Here is a 19,378-nt window from a genome sequence, read left to right on the forward strand (position 1 = left end):
AAATCGAATGGTACTTTCCACATAGCGTATAAAATGAACATGGTATTCGTAAGTCTCTCAACCATGTCTCCGTAATGTTGTAACTTTGTGTTGTACAAAGTCCGAAGAATGCTCTGGTCCTCCACTTGAATCTTGTATAAGCAATAAAAATATAAGGAGTACCAAAAAATGAAAGAAATACACCCAAAAAGTGAGAACGTTGTTGTTATGACACCCGCCGAGCTACTTTCAATGGTAAGAACGGAGGCTCCGGCGAATTTTCTAACATATCGTATTAAATATGTGGAATCAACGATATTATGCATATGCTTTGGTCTAAGCATTTTATTTATGAACTTAAGCAAACGAAGCAACATTTTATTCTGCTACCATCGGTTCCTAAACGTTAAGTGACTTAGCTAACGTATAATGTCACTAGCAAACATTTTAATTTAATTAATTAAACAATTTCATATAAAAACAATATTATTTTGATTACAAAATTACATTAGACGAATACAGTTTATAAGTTTTAGCAAATAAATGTCCCGTCATTAAATAATAGACACAATTGTTTTGAAACGTTAGTCATAACGAATAATGACTATCATAATTATATGTAGATTGTCGGTATTTTAGATTCAGCTTGGGATAAAAAAATCTCAAAACAGGAGACGACTATAAATGTTTTATACTTATAATGAAATAGTTTATACAATGCTTTTGAAATACTTTTTTTTTTATAGAATAGGAAGGCAGACGTGCATATGGGTCATCTGATGGTAAGTGGTCACCAACGCCCATAGACATTGGTATTGTAAGAAATGGGAACTAAGATGTTATGTCCCTTGTGCCTGTAATTACACTAGCTCATCCTTCAAACCGGAACACAACAATACCAAGTGCTGTTTTGCGGTAGAATATCTGATTAGTGGGTGGTACCTACCCAGACGAGCTTACCCAAAGTCTACCACCATTAAATTATTTGTCTTAACAATAATAAAGATGTCCTCCTGACCGATTTCAGCCACGGTGGCCAATCTCAAGGGAGACTAGCGCAAACAAGACTAAAGCAGGACATATTATAGTCCATAATTCCTAGTCCATAAGTAAAAGCGCAAAAACAGGTGCACTCACACAATCCGATGGGACAGCAATCTGACATGACCGGTAAGAGTTCAGGACGCAGGACTGTACACACTTCCAACTTCCAGACAAAAAAAAACCAATAACTTTTTTTGCATGCTAAAAAGGTTCCTTTCTGCGCTGTGGTTGATTGGTAAAAAAACTTTTAGCGTTAAGCCCACTTTTTATAAAATATATATGTCGTCGATTAGGACTAATTAGTAACTCATTTGATTTTATTGTATCGGTAGGGTATGAACGCCGTGACGTAATGAGTCACGTGATCGGAATCGTTTGGAGGGGCAACTGTCACATTTTAATGGTTAGAGAGCGATGAGTCGGAAACTCAATTCATTACAGAGAACGATACAGTTCGGACCTTCCAAACGGGACCGTTGGTTCTCGCAACTCCGATAGTTATAATATACCTACTTGTAATTTGTGATTGCTGATTACCTACATAAAATATAAGAATTATCATACTGTATCTTTGTGGTTAATTGTCTGAGACCTACGCCATGGACCCTGTACCAGAAGCACCAAGCGATGACGGGTGTGCCATTGATCTATCGCAGTCGCCGTCATCAGAAGTGGGATTCACTCGGGCATCGCAACCACCAACTACCCATGAAAGTCAATGGCAGATGACGTTTGAACTCCAACAACGGAATATGGTGCATTTTTTGAAGCTATGAAATCACGTCGAGCTGTGCCAACACTCCCAGAGTTCAATCCCGACTCTAATGATGCTGATGCACGTGTCTGGTGCTCGACCATTGATATTTGTATGGCAGAACAAGCGCTGGAAGGAGGTGCCTTGATCATTGCGCTCAACAAGTCCTTGAAAGGCAGTGCTTCTTCGTGGCTGTCACAATTATCACATTCTGCTATGACGTGGACTTATTTCAAGGAGCTATTTCTTGCTCGTTATGATGGTGCTGAAACCATTGCGGCAGCTCTTATAAACATTAAGAACGGTCGGCCAAAGGAAGGCTAATGTATGGCTGCATATGCAAGTCGATTGATGACGTCACTAATAGCGCAATGGAAAAACCTGACTGCTGAGGAAATCGCTATATCGTATGTCCTTGCACATACCTCACAATTCGACACTACAATCCATCGTTTGGCATGCACCATCGAAACTTCCAACAGAAGCAAGTTGCTGTTAGAAATGAAGACATTTTCTTATTTGAAACGCTAGCTACATGATCGTGATAACAAAGTGCGCCGGATAACAAGCGCTTCAAACCTTCAAGATCGGAACCTTATGTGTTCTGATACGCTCAGCTCAGCAAAGATAGCAGCAGAAATAGGACCGTTGGCTATGCAAATTAAAGGAGTTACGATTTATTTTACTACCCTACCAAAGTATTATTGTTTAGTGAGTGCAGAAATTTGTGGTAACTTATGAAAAAGATCTGGTGAGTACGTTCCAAATTATTTAAAAGCAATAGACATTGTGTCTTACTATGTGTCGTACTAAGTGTCTTAGTAACTTTACAATTTACCTCGTACCGCCTACATTGCGATGATTTCTTTATTTAGCTATCCTGCATTGGGTTATTAATTAACAGTGATCTTACGTATTAATAGCTTAGCTATGTGTCGTACTCTATAAGTTTCTTAGTAACTACAATTTAGCTTTTACCTACATTGCGATAATTTCTTTATTTACCTACTCTGCTTTGGATTATTAATTAACAGTGATTCTGCTCAATGATAGCTAAGAAACTTGCCTAATAACGGTCGCATGACCATGACTCACGTTCCAGAATTCGATTAACGTCGTTGGAAGAATGAACCGCTCACCTCTACGCGGGACGCTGCTACGACCGCGAGTAATGATTGTGACTATGATGGAGCATCGGGACTCTAAGGTATTGTCTTCGCCAGGGCGTTCCGTGAGTGCTGCCACGAACTACAGTGCTGGTGAAACCGATCGTATCATTGATGCGATACGACCTATCAATACTACGGTGAGATCCAACCAATTTTCCAATTCGAATTTCGATCCTAGCATTAATATTTGATGCGAGGAGGTAAGTCGAGCTAACATTCAAAAGCTAATAGAGTGCACGCAGAGATATTTCGCAGGGAGCGACTTGTCAATTTATGCGTGGTTGACTCCTGAAGAAACTTTAAAACATAAAGAAACATTAGGAGATCGTTGTTTACTACAAGTATGCCCATGATCGCATAAGAAATATACCACAAGACCATATTCCGCGTGAATTAGACGTATTAAGTGAAGAGTTAGACGAAGAGGATGCGGGTGAAGGCCCATCCACTTGTACAGACTAGTGAATTATTACACCAAGTATACCTATAGCTTGCCAGTGAGAAGGACTGGTAATGTCTAACCTGTTTGGGGCTTATCAGTGAGAAGGACTGATACTGCCCACTTATATTAGACTTGGGTACACGTACCAGAGAGAAGGACTGGTACTGTCCCATGTGTTATCGTGTTTAACAGAGAGAAGAACTGTTATTGACCCATTTGTTGTCACATACTCACTGGCAAGAAGTGCTAGTAATGTGTGTTGCTGTCAATACTTGGTGCATTAATTATTACTGTGATTTTGTAACGTTAATTTAATTTTTAATCTCACTTGTGGTATCCTTTCTGATGTGATTTAATTATGAGTTACTTTTCTATATGGTCAGGTAGGCCGAGCTAAGAAACGTCTACTTTGTAATTTGTGATTGCTGATTACCTACATAAAATACAAGAATTATCATACACTATCTTTGTGGTTAATTGCCTGAGACCTACGCCATGGACCCTGTACCAAAAGCACCTAGCGATGACGGGTGTGCCGCTTATCTATCGCAGTCGCCGTCATATATAATAATAATGTCCTCCAGACCGATTTTGGCCACAGCGGCCAATCTCAAGAGAGATTCGCCAACTGCGCAGGAGATAATATAGTGCACCTGTGTGTGCGCAAACAAAGGTGCACTCTCTCTTCCCTCACTCTCTTAATCCGATGGGACGGCAATCCGACACGACCAGAAAGATTTCAGGCGCAGGATAGCTTTTCGTTCTTTCCGAGGCACGAGAGTGTACACACTTCCAAATTTCAGACTCCGGATGCTACCAAGAATTTTCTAACAGAAAAACCCAATAACTTTTTATTGGCCCGATCTGGGAATTGAACCCGTCCTGGGTTCCTCCGGGTTGGCGGCCTTAAATCAAGCCACTAGACCAACGAGGCAGTCAAATATATATGTATCATATATAATGATATAAACGAATAAATAAAGTCTGTTATGAATTCTTAATTATTACTTGAATATTTAACTAAATGGCATTAAATCGCGATTATATCGTCTTTCCTGTGCCGTATATTTTGTTAAAAAGAAAATTACTATAAGAATAAATAAAACTTAGAATGTAAAACAATTACTTCAAGGAATTCCAATAAAACAAAATCTGGTATTCGCATTTATCCAATGGATAAATCAATTTTATTATTTCGAGTGTCCGCCTTCACAGCGAACCATCATTTATGAACATCATAGGCATTAGGTATATTGTCCCGATCAACATAAGAGGCATATTATATACATAGGATTTATAGGTATTGAATTTACTTATTGCATTTATTTATAAGCACTATACAATTTTACATATTCTGATATTACAAGCAATTTAATATACAATATAATACTATGATAAATCTAGCTGCCAAAAATATAGCAACCGCAGTGTGCATCTCATTAGGTAGTCAATAAACAGTGCTTCTCATGTAACCATCACAAATTCTAGCACAGAAGAGAACATTAGAACTATGTCTACATTTATAACAAGTTTCATTATCTTATTGATATAATCCTTTGTTAGTTGAACTATAACTTAGCAACTAAAACTACATGAAATTCGAATAATACCAGTTTTCGATAAAGATCGGTTTGACCCGACTGTAAGCAAGATGCAGCGGCTGTTCTCCATGTGACTCATAAATATGTATCTGTTTTATAACGATGGATAATTGCCGTTACATCTTAGCTTAGTAATGGCACAATAGATTGAATAAACAGGTAACATTTATGTATGCACAGCTTAGCGAAGCCATAGCTGACGAATTGTTTGCCTTGGAAAGATGTGTTTACAAAGTATAGCTGCACTAAAGGTGTGAATTGATTTCTGCAAGAAAATAATTTTGCCGCTTACGTACTTTGCATTTCAAAGATTATGCCCGGTTTACTGGATTGGATTCAGTTCATTCCAGTGCCGGTTTACATTTTTCCAGTAAGCAATCCAGTACTGGACTAGATCGCTGGACTGGAATAATGTAAACCGGGCATTAAGTGAAAATCGTGGTATAGATTGAATAATTATTCTCGTATAAATTGGCTCCCTGTAGGGTTGCCATATACTGTTTTTATAATATTGTAGGAGTATTCTTATAACGCTCCGTTTTTAAAAACTACATTTTAAAACTGGTTTTTAATAATTATATTTTGAAGACTGATTTTAAGTAGGAAACTCTAATACATTTTTTGCTACTACTTTTTTTCTATAAAATTAAAGAATTTAATTATTTAATATACTTTGTGCAAGAAGCATTACAGATGAATATTTTATGATAATTAAATTACCCGCTGACGCTGGTATATAAAATACAATTTCGTAGAAAATAAACGTAGTGTTTTTTGCACCCAGCGTCTACTAATTCTAATGAGCAGTACAATCTTGCTTATAATATGTGTTTTTTCTTAGGTACGATACATTAAGTTTAAGGCGCAATTTATTTTGCAGGAATGACCTGGCCGAACAGCCGAATGGCTGAAGCACTGAAATTACTGATTCAATTCGAGACGTCTTGGAGCTAGATGCATTTCAAAGCCTCCCCGCTCCAGCTCACAAAATATATAAAACTAATATTATAATTTAAATGATTTTTTTTGTATTATAACTATTTTAAATACATTTATAGACATGGTGATGTAATGTTTTTTTTAATATTTTTTGTAGCTTGAGTTGATAGTCGGGCAAATGCAGTATTCCTAGATATATATATACTAATAAAAAATATAATATTAAAAAGTAAATCATTATAACATAAATTATAATTGTATATATTTATACGAAGTCTACAGGTATATAGTTTAATTATTTCACTTAAATTTTATCCAAATTCAAAAAAAAAATATAATTACAATATGACATGGAAATTTACGGTCTACAAGAGTTAGATGATTTTTATCTTTTTTTTTATTTGACGAGTTGATTCTTATCTTTTTTTTTAAGTTCAGATTACAGATTAATTAACAAAAGGTTATACAGTGGAATGTACATTATATATTAGCAAAAAAAATACAAGTGTATTTTTAAAAGAATAGTACTCAATAAGAGCATGCACGTATCATGTAATACAAGTCAATCAAATCAAAATGATTTAATCTTATAGACTAACAACCGTTTTTAAATCGTCAAGCGCTACCAAAATGGGTAACCTGAAAGAAATATATACAATCCCCCACAACGCCAATACGACACTGGCTCGATTCACCCTTCAAGCCGGAATAAGACCAAATATTGCTGCTTGGCGATATAACGCGAATGTTCAAAGTATCAAACTCTTGTAACATGCTCTAAGATTGTAACGATCGTCCATTGAATTCCTTATTTTTACATTACAAACGGATGCTCTTAGTGAGTACACTTCTTTATTTAAGAAATAGAAAACGCCAAATATACGACAAAAATTCATATAAAAATATAATTAATATAAAAATATCAAATCATTTATTTCATTACAAACAAGGAAACTTGTTACTTGTTTTTGTTTCCAGGTTTTAATCGAGATATATTGAGAACTATTTTCTTACTGAGAGATTTTAATTAAAAACAAAAACATACATTATAAAACTTTATTTTTTATATTTATATTTTATTTATCAAATGCCAGACCGAAGCAAGCAACGACTATGTTTTTAGATAATATTTAATGTAAATACAATTTGATCATAATTTATTATTTTTGAAGGAAATTTTTAAGGCAGCGCAGCAATGTAAACAGTTCTACGTGTATATTTTCCTAGTACACATTGAAGTAAAATGTTCTTGTAACTTTCATAAATATTACTATTAAGTAATATTTTTACAACAGCATTTTATTTCACTGTGTATTTTTGTTTTATTCATAATTAGGATTTTTTCAAGTTTATTTTTTTTAATAAAATAGCCTATTTAATCCAATCCAAATTTGATCAATTCTTGAAAACATTCTCTACTAATTTTATTATATATCCCTTTAAGCTTGTATAATATATTATATTCCATAAGAAAGAATTCAGATATTTAAAGAAAATTATTACAAAAAAAATTATCAATAAATAAATATCTTTTATAAAATATAGTGATGTCCTAATTTTCCGATTTCCGATCGATTTCGGTCTCGAAAGCAATCTTAAGAGAAATGAGCCAACTGCACGAGTACGCAAACACAGGTGACACTATTCCCTGCCTCACAATAACACGACGTTGCGTACGCAGAGCGTGCACAGGAGCGTAAACACTTCCAAATTCTACTGAGATTCTTCGACAGAAAAACCCAATAGCTGGAGTTTGAACCCAGGACCTACGATCTATAGGCAGCAGGCAGGCAAGCGTATAAAATGTACGAATGTTTTTAATGAATATTTTTAAACAAATATGAGACTTTCTGAATATAATATAATATATATGTCTACTGTTCCACTATAGTCTAATAAATAACTATTTCATTGTTTGATGTTAGTACCGATCTAAACGGGTCGCTATACAAGTCTTAAATTGATATAATATCTCAAAGCATACCGACCGATTGTAATTATAGTTGCTAATCATTTCATATATCTATGTAATTCATGATTTTCGATTAAATAAACTCTTTTGTAACGTTAAATAACGAAGTCGTTATATAGAAGTCACATAGGTGGTACATAATTTACTACCCGAATAAACATTTCGCACATACATAAACAACTCCGAGGCACAAGGATGACAAATATGTATCACAATATATGTTTCAATTACAGCTAGAGATTAAAAAGTTGAAGAGTTATTATCCTATAAAATGGTATTAATGAATACATAAAAGTAATATTAGTGTTCTTTAATAAATAAATAAATAAATAAATAAATACGCAAAAACTAAAACAATGATTTGTGGCTATGTACATGTATAAAATTTTATGATGATTGGTTGAGTATTTAACACTTCAATGACAAACAAACACACTTTCGCAATTACTCGATGATATCAAATTAATCTGTGATGAAATAATAATAACAATAATTGTTTATGATATCATTTTGAATTGTACGTAATTTACGTTTATAAAGCTAATGACGGGAATCGTAATTTAAAAGCATTATTATTTATATAACGGTACAGTATTATTACGATATGGTTCTTATATTCATTAATATATTTTTTTACTATATTATCATATAAAACTTACGTCAAGGAAGTTTTCGACAACTGAACTAGCAATTAGCGGCTTTTGTTTAGGTAATTAGTTAAAGAATGCTCTGTCTCCTTCATTCGAATGTCAAATCAATGATGACAGAAAGAGAGTGTTGAACTAAAGATCCGCAATTTGAATGCTTCAATCGGTAAAGGATTTAAGTAGCAATGTTTTGTATATAAAATAACGCAAGCTTTAATTGAGAGACTTGATCAATAAAAAATAAATTTTCATAATTCACTTCTCTCATTCATTATCTTATTAAAGAGTGACTATAAAATCATACCGATATTATATTACGGAACCCTCCCACCAACGCTCAAAGCTTCAAAGTATGCGAAGTAAACGACCTACGTCTATAATAACCGTGATGTGTTCGTTCGTAAAGCTATGAAACTCGTATATATAACTAATTCGTCACGGGCTCCGAATTTATGCACTCACGCACTAAATTGTGTACTTATAATATAGAAATAAAAACTTAAATTAATATATCCGTACATTCTCCACGCAAAACCCTACAACTAATAACAAACACGCAACAGTCCCTATAAAGATTCATGGCGAACATTGCACGTACACTTTTGTAAAGCTCAAGTCTAAATATATTTAAAAATCACATCTCATTAAATATCTTTGGATACGACCAAATAAAATTATTACACAGCGTACAAAAATACAAAAAATATACAAGAATGTCAATTATAATTCAAGTAAGGGAATTATTAAACGTTCGTATTCACCTACCATAGGCGTAATCGAACTTGCTTGAAATATGGTATACATATATTAATTGATAGGAAATGGTCAACTCGCCTCTAACTACTTGCACTAAAGGCGTTAAGATTCGCTACTATAGTGGTATCACAGCCTCGCCGTCCGTGGTGGTCACGTCGCCATGTCACGGGATATATTTTGGATTTTCACACAGTCAGAATTAATTTTAGCAACATTTCATAATAAAAAAAAAATATGTTTTTATTTCAAACATCAATATAAATTTTACCGATAGCTAATTAAATTATAATTTTTCATTCATAATCATCGTGATCATTGAATAATTTCTGTTTGTTTTTTTTTTACCTGTAGCATTCTATACCGTGTTATACATACGGCGTCGCTACGGCGATCCCTAAGCGACAAAGCGCGTCACATGCGCCGTCCTGCTCGCACGCGTTGTTACCGCGGTCGGCGAGACGATAATTCTAGCTTACGAGAATTAATTTAAGGGCTACATTCAACCGTCGCTAGAAAGTTTGTCTGGCGACATTGTTGTTACAGTAATTGAGATTCGTCGGTCACAGCAGATCTTGCACGTGCGAGGTATCGAGGTTAGTGATGAGTGTTTTGAGGAAGGTCATCTCCTTATGCGCGTTCTCGAGTATGACTCTGGGGTCCTGCGAGGTGCAGCGGAGGCAGTTCGGCGCGAACACCATCGCTAGATTGGATGAGTCCATTTTGGTCTGACTTACCACCTCGGGAGCGGCGAATTGTTGAAGGAAACTTATTAAATATGTAAGTAAATGAAAAACAAAATGTAGGTCTTCAAAATTTTTATAAAGCATTTGTTCATTTGTCAATTAACAACATTTGTCAATTGACAATTTAAACGTGCTGAAATAATAAACAACGTTTCGTTATTTTCCTATCCTGAGCTTGGATAAATATAGGTATTTTTTTATGCGTAAATTGGGAGAAAATAAAATTGAAATCTAAAAAATGTGTGATGACGTCACCATAACGGTTGAATAAGGATTACTGGTGATAGGGCTTTGTGCAAGCTCGTCTCGAGAGGTACCACCCACTCATCAGATATTCTACCGCAAAACAGCAGTAGCTCAACTTGAAAAATATAACACTTACATTTTTATCAAGTATGAACTCTGCATATTAAAAGATTACAAATTAATATGGAATCATGTGATGAGCAAACGATTTCAAATATTGTTCATAACAGCCTATAAAGTTATTGTATACATAGACAACTCAAATTTTAAGATGGCGCCAAATTGACAGGGCAAATTAAATAAGTTGAAAAAATAAAATGTTGTCAATTATAAACCTCGATGATTGAGTGATTTTAAATGAAAAATATTACATATTTTTAAACGCACGCATTAAAATAGCGCAACTCCGTATGTCGGTTTTCAACATTCCGCGAGTTAGAAACGAAGGGAGTTCTTAAAGAATAGAATTTTTAAGGATAACCATGAATATTAATGAGGATGATAATGAAAACAAAATTGCACTCAAATGTTTTCAGTCTATTATTAAATAAAACACTTGACACATATTCAAGTATATATTTAATTATACTTAAGCTATCTACACGTTATTGTAACAAAACTCTTATGCCTGTATTTAGAAATTTAATTTGTAAAATAATTTCTTCGAGGGTGGCGATTGTAATTTTAAAACACCAATTTACTATCACACAATTTTATTTTAAATCACTTCACACATCAATCACTCTTAAATCATAATACAATTATAACACGGTTTTCTTTCACAATTATTAGTCCTTAATTAAACCGCGATTACACCTTATGAATGTCACGACTAAGTTGCCTTCGGGCAGCGTAACGATAAAAACTGATCTCGAAAAACGCTTGAGACCCTTTTATACTCTTTATTTTATACATAAAAATGTGGGTACATCGTCATTTCTTACAGTTCGGCCGTCCTGCAAATAAACACGACCTCGTGTTTCTCAAAAAAAAAAAAAAAGTTCCAGCATGATATACTCGCGGTCGGAGCAATCTGCAGATGTACAGGCAATCCGCCCGCGACCACGGCAATCTGCCCGCGACCACGGCAATCTGGCAATCTCCCCACGACCAGGGCAATCTGCCCGCGACCAGGGCAATCTGCCGCGACCAGGGCAATCTGCCCGCGACCAGGGCCATTTGCCCCAGGATATGAAAATGTTAGAAATTGAAGATTTATTGTAAATAACTCATACATTAATTACAATATAAACGTATCAAAACTGTCTCAAACATAGTATAGAGTAAATAATTATAACATTATTTACAACAAAACATAATATTGATTAAAATTCATAAACTAATATATATAAAACATAGATTACAATTAATAAATCTCTACAACCAAAATGTACACATATTCTTACATCTTTTCAGATTTTTTTATTTTTATAGGAACTTTCTACTAAAATATATTTTACATATGTATTTTTTTTTTACTTAATGCAATAAACAATCATATTGTACAGATTTATCACATGGTATATAAACCACACAATAATATATTCAACCTAATCATCATCTCTATGGGTTTCATTATCTGATTCCGATTGACTTGAACTATTAGACTGATACGAATTATTGTTTTTATCACTACCACTGTCGCTTGAAAGATGATCGAACATTACCCATGGTTGAATTTTATCTACAGCAACCACTGCTCTGTAGATTCCTTTACTTTTTTTGTGATTGGAGTGTCCTCAATTTCATACCTATCGTTGTCAAATATTTTTGTTATTTTGTATGGGCCCTGAAACCTAGGTAGAAGTTTTCTGCTGTGACCTGTTGACGGTTGGTTACGGAAGATACGAACGAGGTCACCGATTTGATATTTGTGGGGTTACTTTCGATTTTTATCAAATTGCCTTTTTTGAGATTCCTGAGTTTTAGATGTATGATCTACTACATCATTACGACTTAAGTCCCTATTTTCTCTCACCTGTTCTAGATCTTCATTTATTGTATTATTAATGCGACTATCGGACATGTTAACCATTTTGACACCGAATAAAACTTCAGCTGGTGTCCGTCCGATTCCCTTATTAAATGTATTATTTAAGGACCATTGAATTTTAGATACATGGTCATCCCACCTGTTTTCAGGACAATTATTATTTGTAACTGCTAATGATTCTGTTATTGTGCGATTGTATCGTTCGACCTGTCCATTAGCTCTTGGAGTCGAAACTGCATTCATAATATGCTTAATACCTAATTCATTTATGAACTTTTTAAAGGCTAGACTAGTGAAACTGCTACCTCTGTCTGATATTAATCTAACTGGCACATTAAAAGTATAAAAAACGTCTTTCAATACTGCTATTACGTATTTCGTGTCCGTACCACGAACAGGTTTTATTATTAAAAATTTGGAAAATGCATCGATTATTATAAGTAAGTACGTGTTTTTGTTACGACTACGTACGAAAGGATCTAAGTGGTCCAAATGAATTGTATGAAACGGAATAGGGGTTTTAGGTATTGGATTAAGAAACCCCTCCGGTTTTCCTCCCGGCATTTTATGGTCACATGGCACAGTCTAAACAGAAACGCACATACTTTTGTACAAATTGCCTCATTTTAGGAAAACTACTGGTTTCCTAAAATGAGGTTCCATTAGATATCTTTGCTAAAGCCTTATCTATTCCTAAATGCCCTATGTCGTCATGACACTGTTTGACAATTCGCCATCTAGATGCTTTTAGAACAACCCATTTTAATTCGGAAACTGTCTTCCTGTATAAGCGGTTATTGATGTAACGGTAATTGTTTTTAATGTCAGTTACTTCATCAGTTTGTTTGTCAGTCAGAATTTCTATAATGCGTTTCAATTTTAGATCACCGTAGCTAACCAATCATTAGAATTAATTGCAAATACAGAGTCTTGCAAGTTTTTATTTTTATAGTCGTTATTAATGGGATTTCGACTCAAAGCATCTACGTGATGCATTTTATTGCCCGCTCTATACTCAATATGGCAATTGAATTCTTGAAGCTGACTCCACCACCTTGCAACACGGGGTATAAGATCACGTTTTTCGAATGTAGCTCGCAAAGAATTACAGTCAGTTACTATTTTAAACTCTATTCCAAGTAAATAAACTCTGAAACGTTGTAAGGCACTAATTACGGCTAGCATCTCTAGATCATAAGATGTAAACCTTTGCTCATCGTGAGAAGTTTGACGACTAAAGTAAGCTACAGCACGAAATGGGCCCGAATCAGATTGTTGAAGTAAAATAGCTCCAATTCCTATTTTACTTGCATATCATCCATGTATGCCATGGCTGTTCCCGACTCTGATTTACTTAGTACTTTATTTATAATTCTTTGGAAGACAGCTGGAGCATTTGCCAAGCCAAAGGCCATACGATTAAATTCATACTGTCCCTCTGGTGTAACAAAAGCCGTTTTATGTTTACTTTCTTCACATATGGGAACTTGGTAGTAACCGGAAGCGAGATCAAGGGTGGTAAAATATTTAAAGCCTGACAAATGGTCTTCTATTCGCGGCAAGGGATAATGTTCTTTAATAGTTTTTCTGTTAAGCGCTCTAAAATCTACACAGAGTCTTTTGTCACCTGTTTTCTTTTTAACAATAATGATTGGACTAGCGAATTGTGAACTGGATTCACATATGATATTAGCCGACATCATTTCCTCAATCATTTCTCTAACCACTTTTTCTTCTTTAAATGACAATCTATAAAGTCTATATACTATTGGCTTGTCATCGGTCAGCTTAATAGATAATTCTCCTACTTTTGTGCACCCTAACTCTTTTAAATTAAAAGCGAAACAATCAAAACTTATTCAATAAATTTAATAATTTTTCTCGATCTGATTTTTTTATACTATCATCTATTATGACCTGGTTATTGTCAATAGTATAAGTTTCATTATTTAAACTACTATGATTATGTTTCAGAAAATCTTGTTCTCTAAGTTGCAACACATTAGCAGAAGACATTTTAGATTCAATTTTAAAGGCTCTTGCTATTTTATCTCCTTGTGACAAAATTATTTTCGAATTAGGTCTACCCTTTAAAATGATTTTACTATTTCCATCAATAAAATGAAATAATCCTCTTAGAACGATATATTTTTTGCATGGTTCTAATCTAACCCCCTCCCCCCTTCTATATACAAATCTCCAGTGTAATTTGGTTCGCATTAAACGTCAACTATATTTAGTCCATTAACTACTGTTTTAAATTTTAATTTTACATCGAGTTTTTCAATATTTGAATAACAGCTTACATATATTTATAGATTAGAAATTACGTTTAAGTTTTCATGAGTTTTGATTATAACAATATGAGTTTGCTCTGTATACGAATGACCAATCAAAAGTGGATATCTTGGTAATATTCATCAGGTACAATGAGTACCTCTGTTATAGCTGAAATGTCATCGACGATGATCTGAACTTCGCAACTACCTATTGGTGTAACTAAAGAATTGCCAAATCCTATCAAAGTATCAGTATTACTTTTATTCCAACCATTTAAAATATTTCGTGCTTCAGTTTCACGCGACAATGTTTTACTGCTACCTTAATCAATAAACGATTTCAGTAATATACCATTAACGAAAGCTTCCTTATAAAACTTTTAGTCGTCATTTAAACTATTAATTCTCATGACTGTTTTATCATTATTACCTCCATCTGTTACTATATTTGTTTTTTTATTAATATCATTCACACTACTTTCTCTAGTACATTCATTAGTTAAATGACCAATAAGACGGCACTTCAAACAACGTTTAATAGGTAAATGACATCCAGAACTATAATGACCCGATTGACCACAACTGTAACAGTGTACATTAAACCGTTTTTCAGTAATTTGTCTTTTTTGAGTATTTATGATATTAAGGTTATTAGATGGTATTTTATCTAAACGTTTAATCATCTTTACATTTTTCAGAAAGGATAATAATTTATTAGGGTCTTTGTTGACGCCCGTTAATATAAAAAGTTGTGGGTAGATTGGGTTTTACGCGGGTCACCGTATCGTAGTGACGATGTATTTTTTGATTTTTTTTTTTGTCTGCAATAAACCGTTGTACGAAACACATGAATTTTATTCATGGTTCTTCGAGTCGGATAAATAACAAATTAGTTGAAAATAAATTAATCAAATAATGAAAAAATGAAGAGAATATAAAGGAAATAACATACAGATATAAGCAAAACGGCTATTAATACGTGAGTAGTTCCTGTGTGACCAACCAAAAGTTGTTCAGGAGCCAAGACCTGACAAAGTTGAAATAGAAACAAAGTCAAGACTGCTGAGGCCGGGTCGCTGGTGCTGCTTGCTGTATGCCAGGTGCTGGGTGTCCGAAGCTGGGTGCCGGGTGTCGGGTGCCGGGTGCCGTTAGTCGTCATTGAAAACCAAGCTTTGCTAGTTCAAGAAGTTACTGCTGGCTGCGAGCATTTCCAGATGAGGAAAGTTTATAAACCGAGGTACTGAGTTTATTTATATAAAAGTGAACGTGAAGTAACGTGAAAAATAAATGATAATTTGAACTTTATAAAAAATCGTAACGGTTTTATAAGAACATTTAGTGAACTAAGTTATAAGTTAATCAACAATTATTTAGTATAATAATTTATTTGAATAGTACAATTTAATAATTAATTGGAAAATTTAATTAATTATACAAACGAACTTTATTATAACAATAAATATGGAAAAAATTATTAAGTACCAAGAAGATCATCGGGGTCAAATACAAAGAAATTTGGCAAACTTTAAAAAGTCACCAAAGTCTAGAATTACGCAATCCTATATAGAAACTAGACTTGAAATATTAAATGATATTTGGAGTGAGGTTAAGGTCACTCATAAGCAAATAATTGACATAGCTACCCAGGAATCTAAGTTTAATTGTGATTATTTTAGTATGAATATGTATGAGTTAATTGAAGAAGAGTATACTGCATATAAATGTGAACTTAAAGATTATTTATTAAAAGTTAAAAGTGTTAACTTATCAGAAAAATCGGAATCATCGACTATAGCTAAAAATGGCGGTTATCCTATTCCTATAAAATTACCGGATATTAAACTACCCGTTTTTTTCTGGTAAGTACACGGAATGGCCGACGTTTAGGGATTTATTTGTATCAGTTATTCATAATAATAAGCAATTAGATAATGTTCAAAAATTGCATTAGTTAAAAACTAATTTATCGGGAGAAGCCGAACAGCTGTTACGACATATTTCTATTACTGATGCTAATTATATTACGTGTTGGTCACAATTACAAGAGCGATATAATAATAAAAGATTCTTATCTAATTGTATTTTTAAACGTTTATTTTCGCAAAATAATTTAACCATGCAATCGGCCAATGGTATAAAGAACCTTTTAGACACAACGAAAGATAGTTTAAATGCATTGTCTAATATTGGTATCTGTACCGATTCATGGGATGTGTTACTTATTTATTTAGTTTGTCAAAAGTTAGATTGTGATACCCGCAAACAATGGGAAATAAAATCAAATGAGTTAACCGATGATTTACCTACCTTTTCTCAATTCGAAGAATTTTTAATAAGTCGTTTTAGAGCATTGGAATTCTTGGAACCTACTACAAGTAGATTTAAATCAAATAATTATAATCAACCTAAGGCACATCACGTCTCTTCTGCTTCATCTACCGTATGTCCGTTTTGCTCGGAAAATCATAAAATGTTTCAATGTAAAAAATTTCATCATGCTGATTATAAGACTCGTATAGATTTTGTGCAAAAGCAAAAGCTTTGTTTTAATTGTTTTGGGTCTAACCATAGTGTAAAATCTTGTTTCTTACGTACCTCATGTCGGATCTGTAACCGTAAACACCATACACTACTTCATCCTCAAAAACCAAATCGATCGATCGCGTCTGCGGTACCTGTTAACCATGCTGTTGAGTCAATGCATTTTAGTGATGATCAACCGCAGACTGACCAACCATTGAATATGGTTACTAATTGTTATTCTAGCAAGGATAAATATACTCAGGTATTATTAGCTACTGCATTAGTCAGGGTCCAAACTAAAAATGGAAGCTACCAACTGCTGAGAGCTTTGCTCGACCAGGGGTCACAGGCCTCATTTATAACAGAATCAGCAGTACAGTTACTTGGACTCAAGAAAACTTTTGTAAAGAGTTCGGTGTGTGGATTGGGTGGTAATGTTAGTGTGTTGACCTCAAAGGCTGTAGTCAATATAGCTATATCATCAATCCATGACACTGAAACTGTAATTGAATTGGGTGCTCATGTTTTGAGATTAACATCGTTTTTACCAATCAAACCAATAGTCATGAATAACTGGCCTGAACTTAAAAATTTGAAGTTAGCAGATCCAAATTACCACACTCCTGGTAAAATCGATATTTTATTGGGGAGTGATGTCTATGGAAAAATAATAGAGGAACGTCTCCTTCGTAGCCCTTATGGCATCACCATAGCACACTAGACTTGGGTTGGGTACTGTCAGGTCAAGTTATTTCACCTACCACTCACAGTATATTTGTGAATTTACATACACAAATGAGCGATGATGAACTTCTCAAGAAGTTTTGGGAACTAGAAGCAGAACCTACCGATAAAATAAATCAACGCTTAACACCAGAGGAACAAAAATGTGAAGATTTGTTTGCGACCACAACAAAAAGAGACTGTAAAGGACGATATATAGTAAGATTGCCTTTTACAAAAGAAACCCCAGCATCAAAATATGGAAATTTAAGAGAAATAGCTGTGCGCAGGTTTTATGGACAAGAAAAAAGATTAATCAGAAATAGAGATTTGAAAAAACAATATGATGACACTATTGAAGAATACTTGCAATTAGGTCATATGGAACAAATCAAATTTAATAAAAATACAGAAGCTGTTTACTTGCCACATCATGCAGTGATTCGTGAAGATAAGGCTACAACAAAAGTGAGAGTAGTCTTTGATGCATCATGTAAGGGTGAGAATGGCATTTCTCTTAATGACGATCTCATGATAGGACCACGTCTACAACCAGATCTACGACATTTAATTATGAAATTTCGCCTAGGTCCAATTTGCCTTGTCGCGGATATTGTGAAGATGTACAGAATGGTTAAAGTAGCTCAACAGGATGTGGACTATCAAAGACTCGTTTGGCGCAGAAATCCAGAGGATAACTTAAAAGATTACAGACTTCTTCACGTTACCTTTGGCACATCCGCAGCTCCCTATCTAGCAGTCAAAACATTACAGCAATTGGCTTTGGATGAAGGTACACAATTTCCTTTTGCTGCTAAAAGAGTTTTGGAGGATTTTTACGTCGATGACCTTATGACCACTTGTGACACGTCTAATGAAGCAATATTTCTGTACAAGGAATTAAATAATTTGATGATGAGAGGCGGCTTTAAGTTACAAAAATGGTCAAGTAATAGCAAATTAGTTATGAAAATTTTGAGCAAAAATGAAAAAAGTAAAGAATCTATGGAAATGATAACCGACCATATAACAAAAGTTTTAGGGCTGACTTGGAATAGATCAACAGATAAATTCGTATATTCAGTACATCTAGAAGAACAAATTATTCCAGTTACTAAACGACGTGTGATTTCGAATATATCTAAGCTTTATGATCCACTTGGATGGATTTCGCCGTGTATTATACCAGCAAAAATTTTAATCCAAAAATTGTGGATGTCAGGTATCTCGTGGGACGAGGAGTTACCATCTTCGTTGAAAAAGGAATGGGAAGAGTATCGCAAGAGTTTAAAAAGTTCAAAATTAGCATGGATTTAGTGACGCATCAAATGCAGCCTATGCTGCTGTTGTTTATGCAAGAGTGCTCGATAAAGACGGACGAATTCATGTAAACTTGTTCACGTCCAAAACAAAAGTAGCACCAATAAAGCAAATATCAATACCTCGATTAGAGCTGTGTGGTGCAACGTTACTTACAAAATTATTAAAAGAAGTCGCAACAATGCTACACGTAGAACCATCCAATATACATGCGTGGACCGATTCGACAATAGTGCTGGCATGGCTGC

General features: G+C 34.2%; 1 protein-coding gene and 1 long non-coding RNA gene across 3 annotated transcripts in view; one reads left to right on the plus strand and one right to left on the minus strand.

The window, feature by feature from the left end:
* LOC126768787 (cytochrome P450 4d2-like) overlaps positions 1-19,378 on the minus strand; it is a 104,417-nt gene that overhangs the window by 26,432 nt on the left and 58,607 nt on the right. The window lies entirely within an intron of this gene.
* Positions 4,624-19,378, plus strand: part of LOC126768803 (uncharacterized) — an 83,052-nt gene continuing 68,297 nt past the window's right edge. The window contains exon 1 of the long non-coding RNA XR_007669271.1: positions 4,624-4,831. This is a non-coding gene — a long non-coding RNA (uncharacterized LOC126768803). The remainder of the gene's footprint in view (positions 4,832-19,378) is intronic.

The sequence above is a fragment of the Nymphalis io genome, chromosome 5 (assembly GCF_905147045.1).
Source record: "Nymphalis io chromosome 5, ilAglIoxx1.1, whole genome shotgun sequence".
In the NCBI taxonomy this organism is placed as follows: domain Eukaryota; kingdom Metazoa; phylum Arthropoda; class Insecta; order Lepidoptera; family Nymphalidae; genus Nymphalis; species Nymphalis io.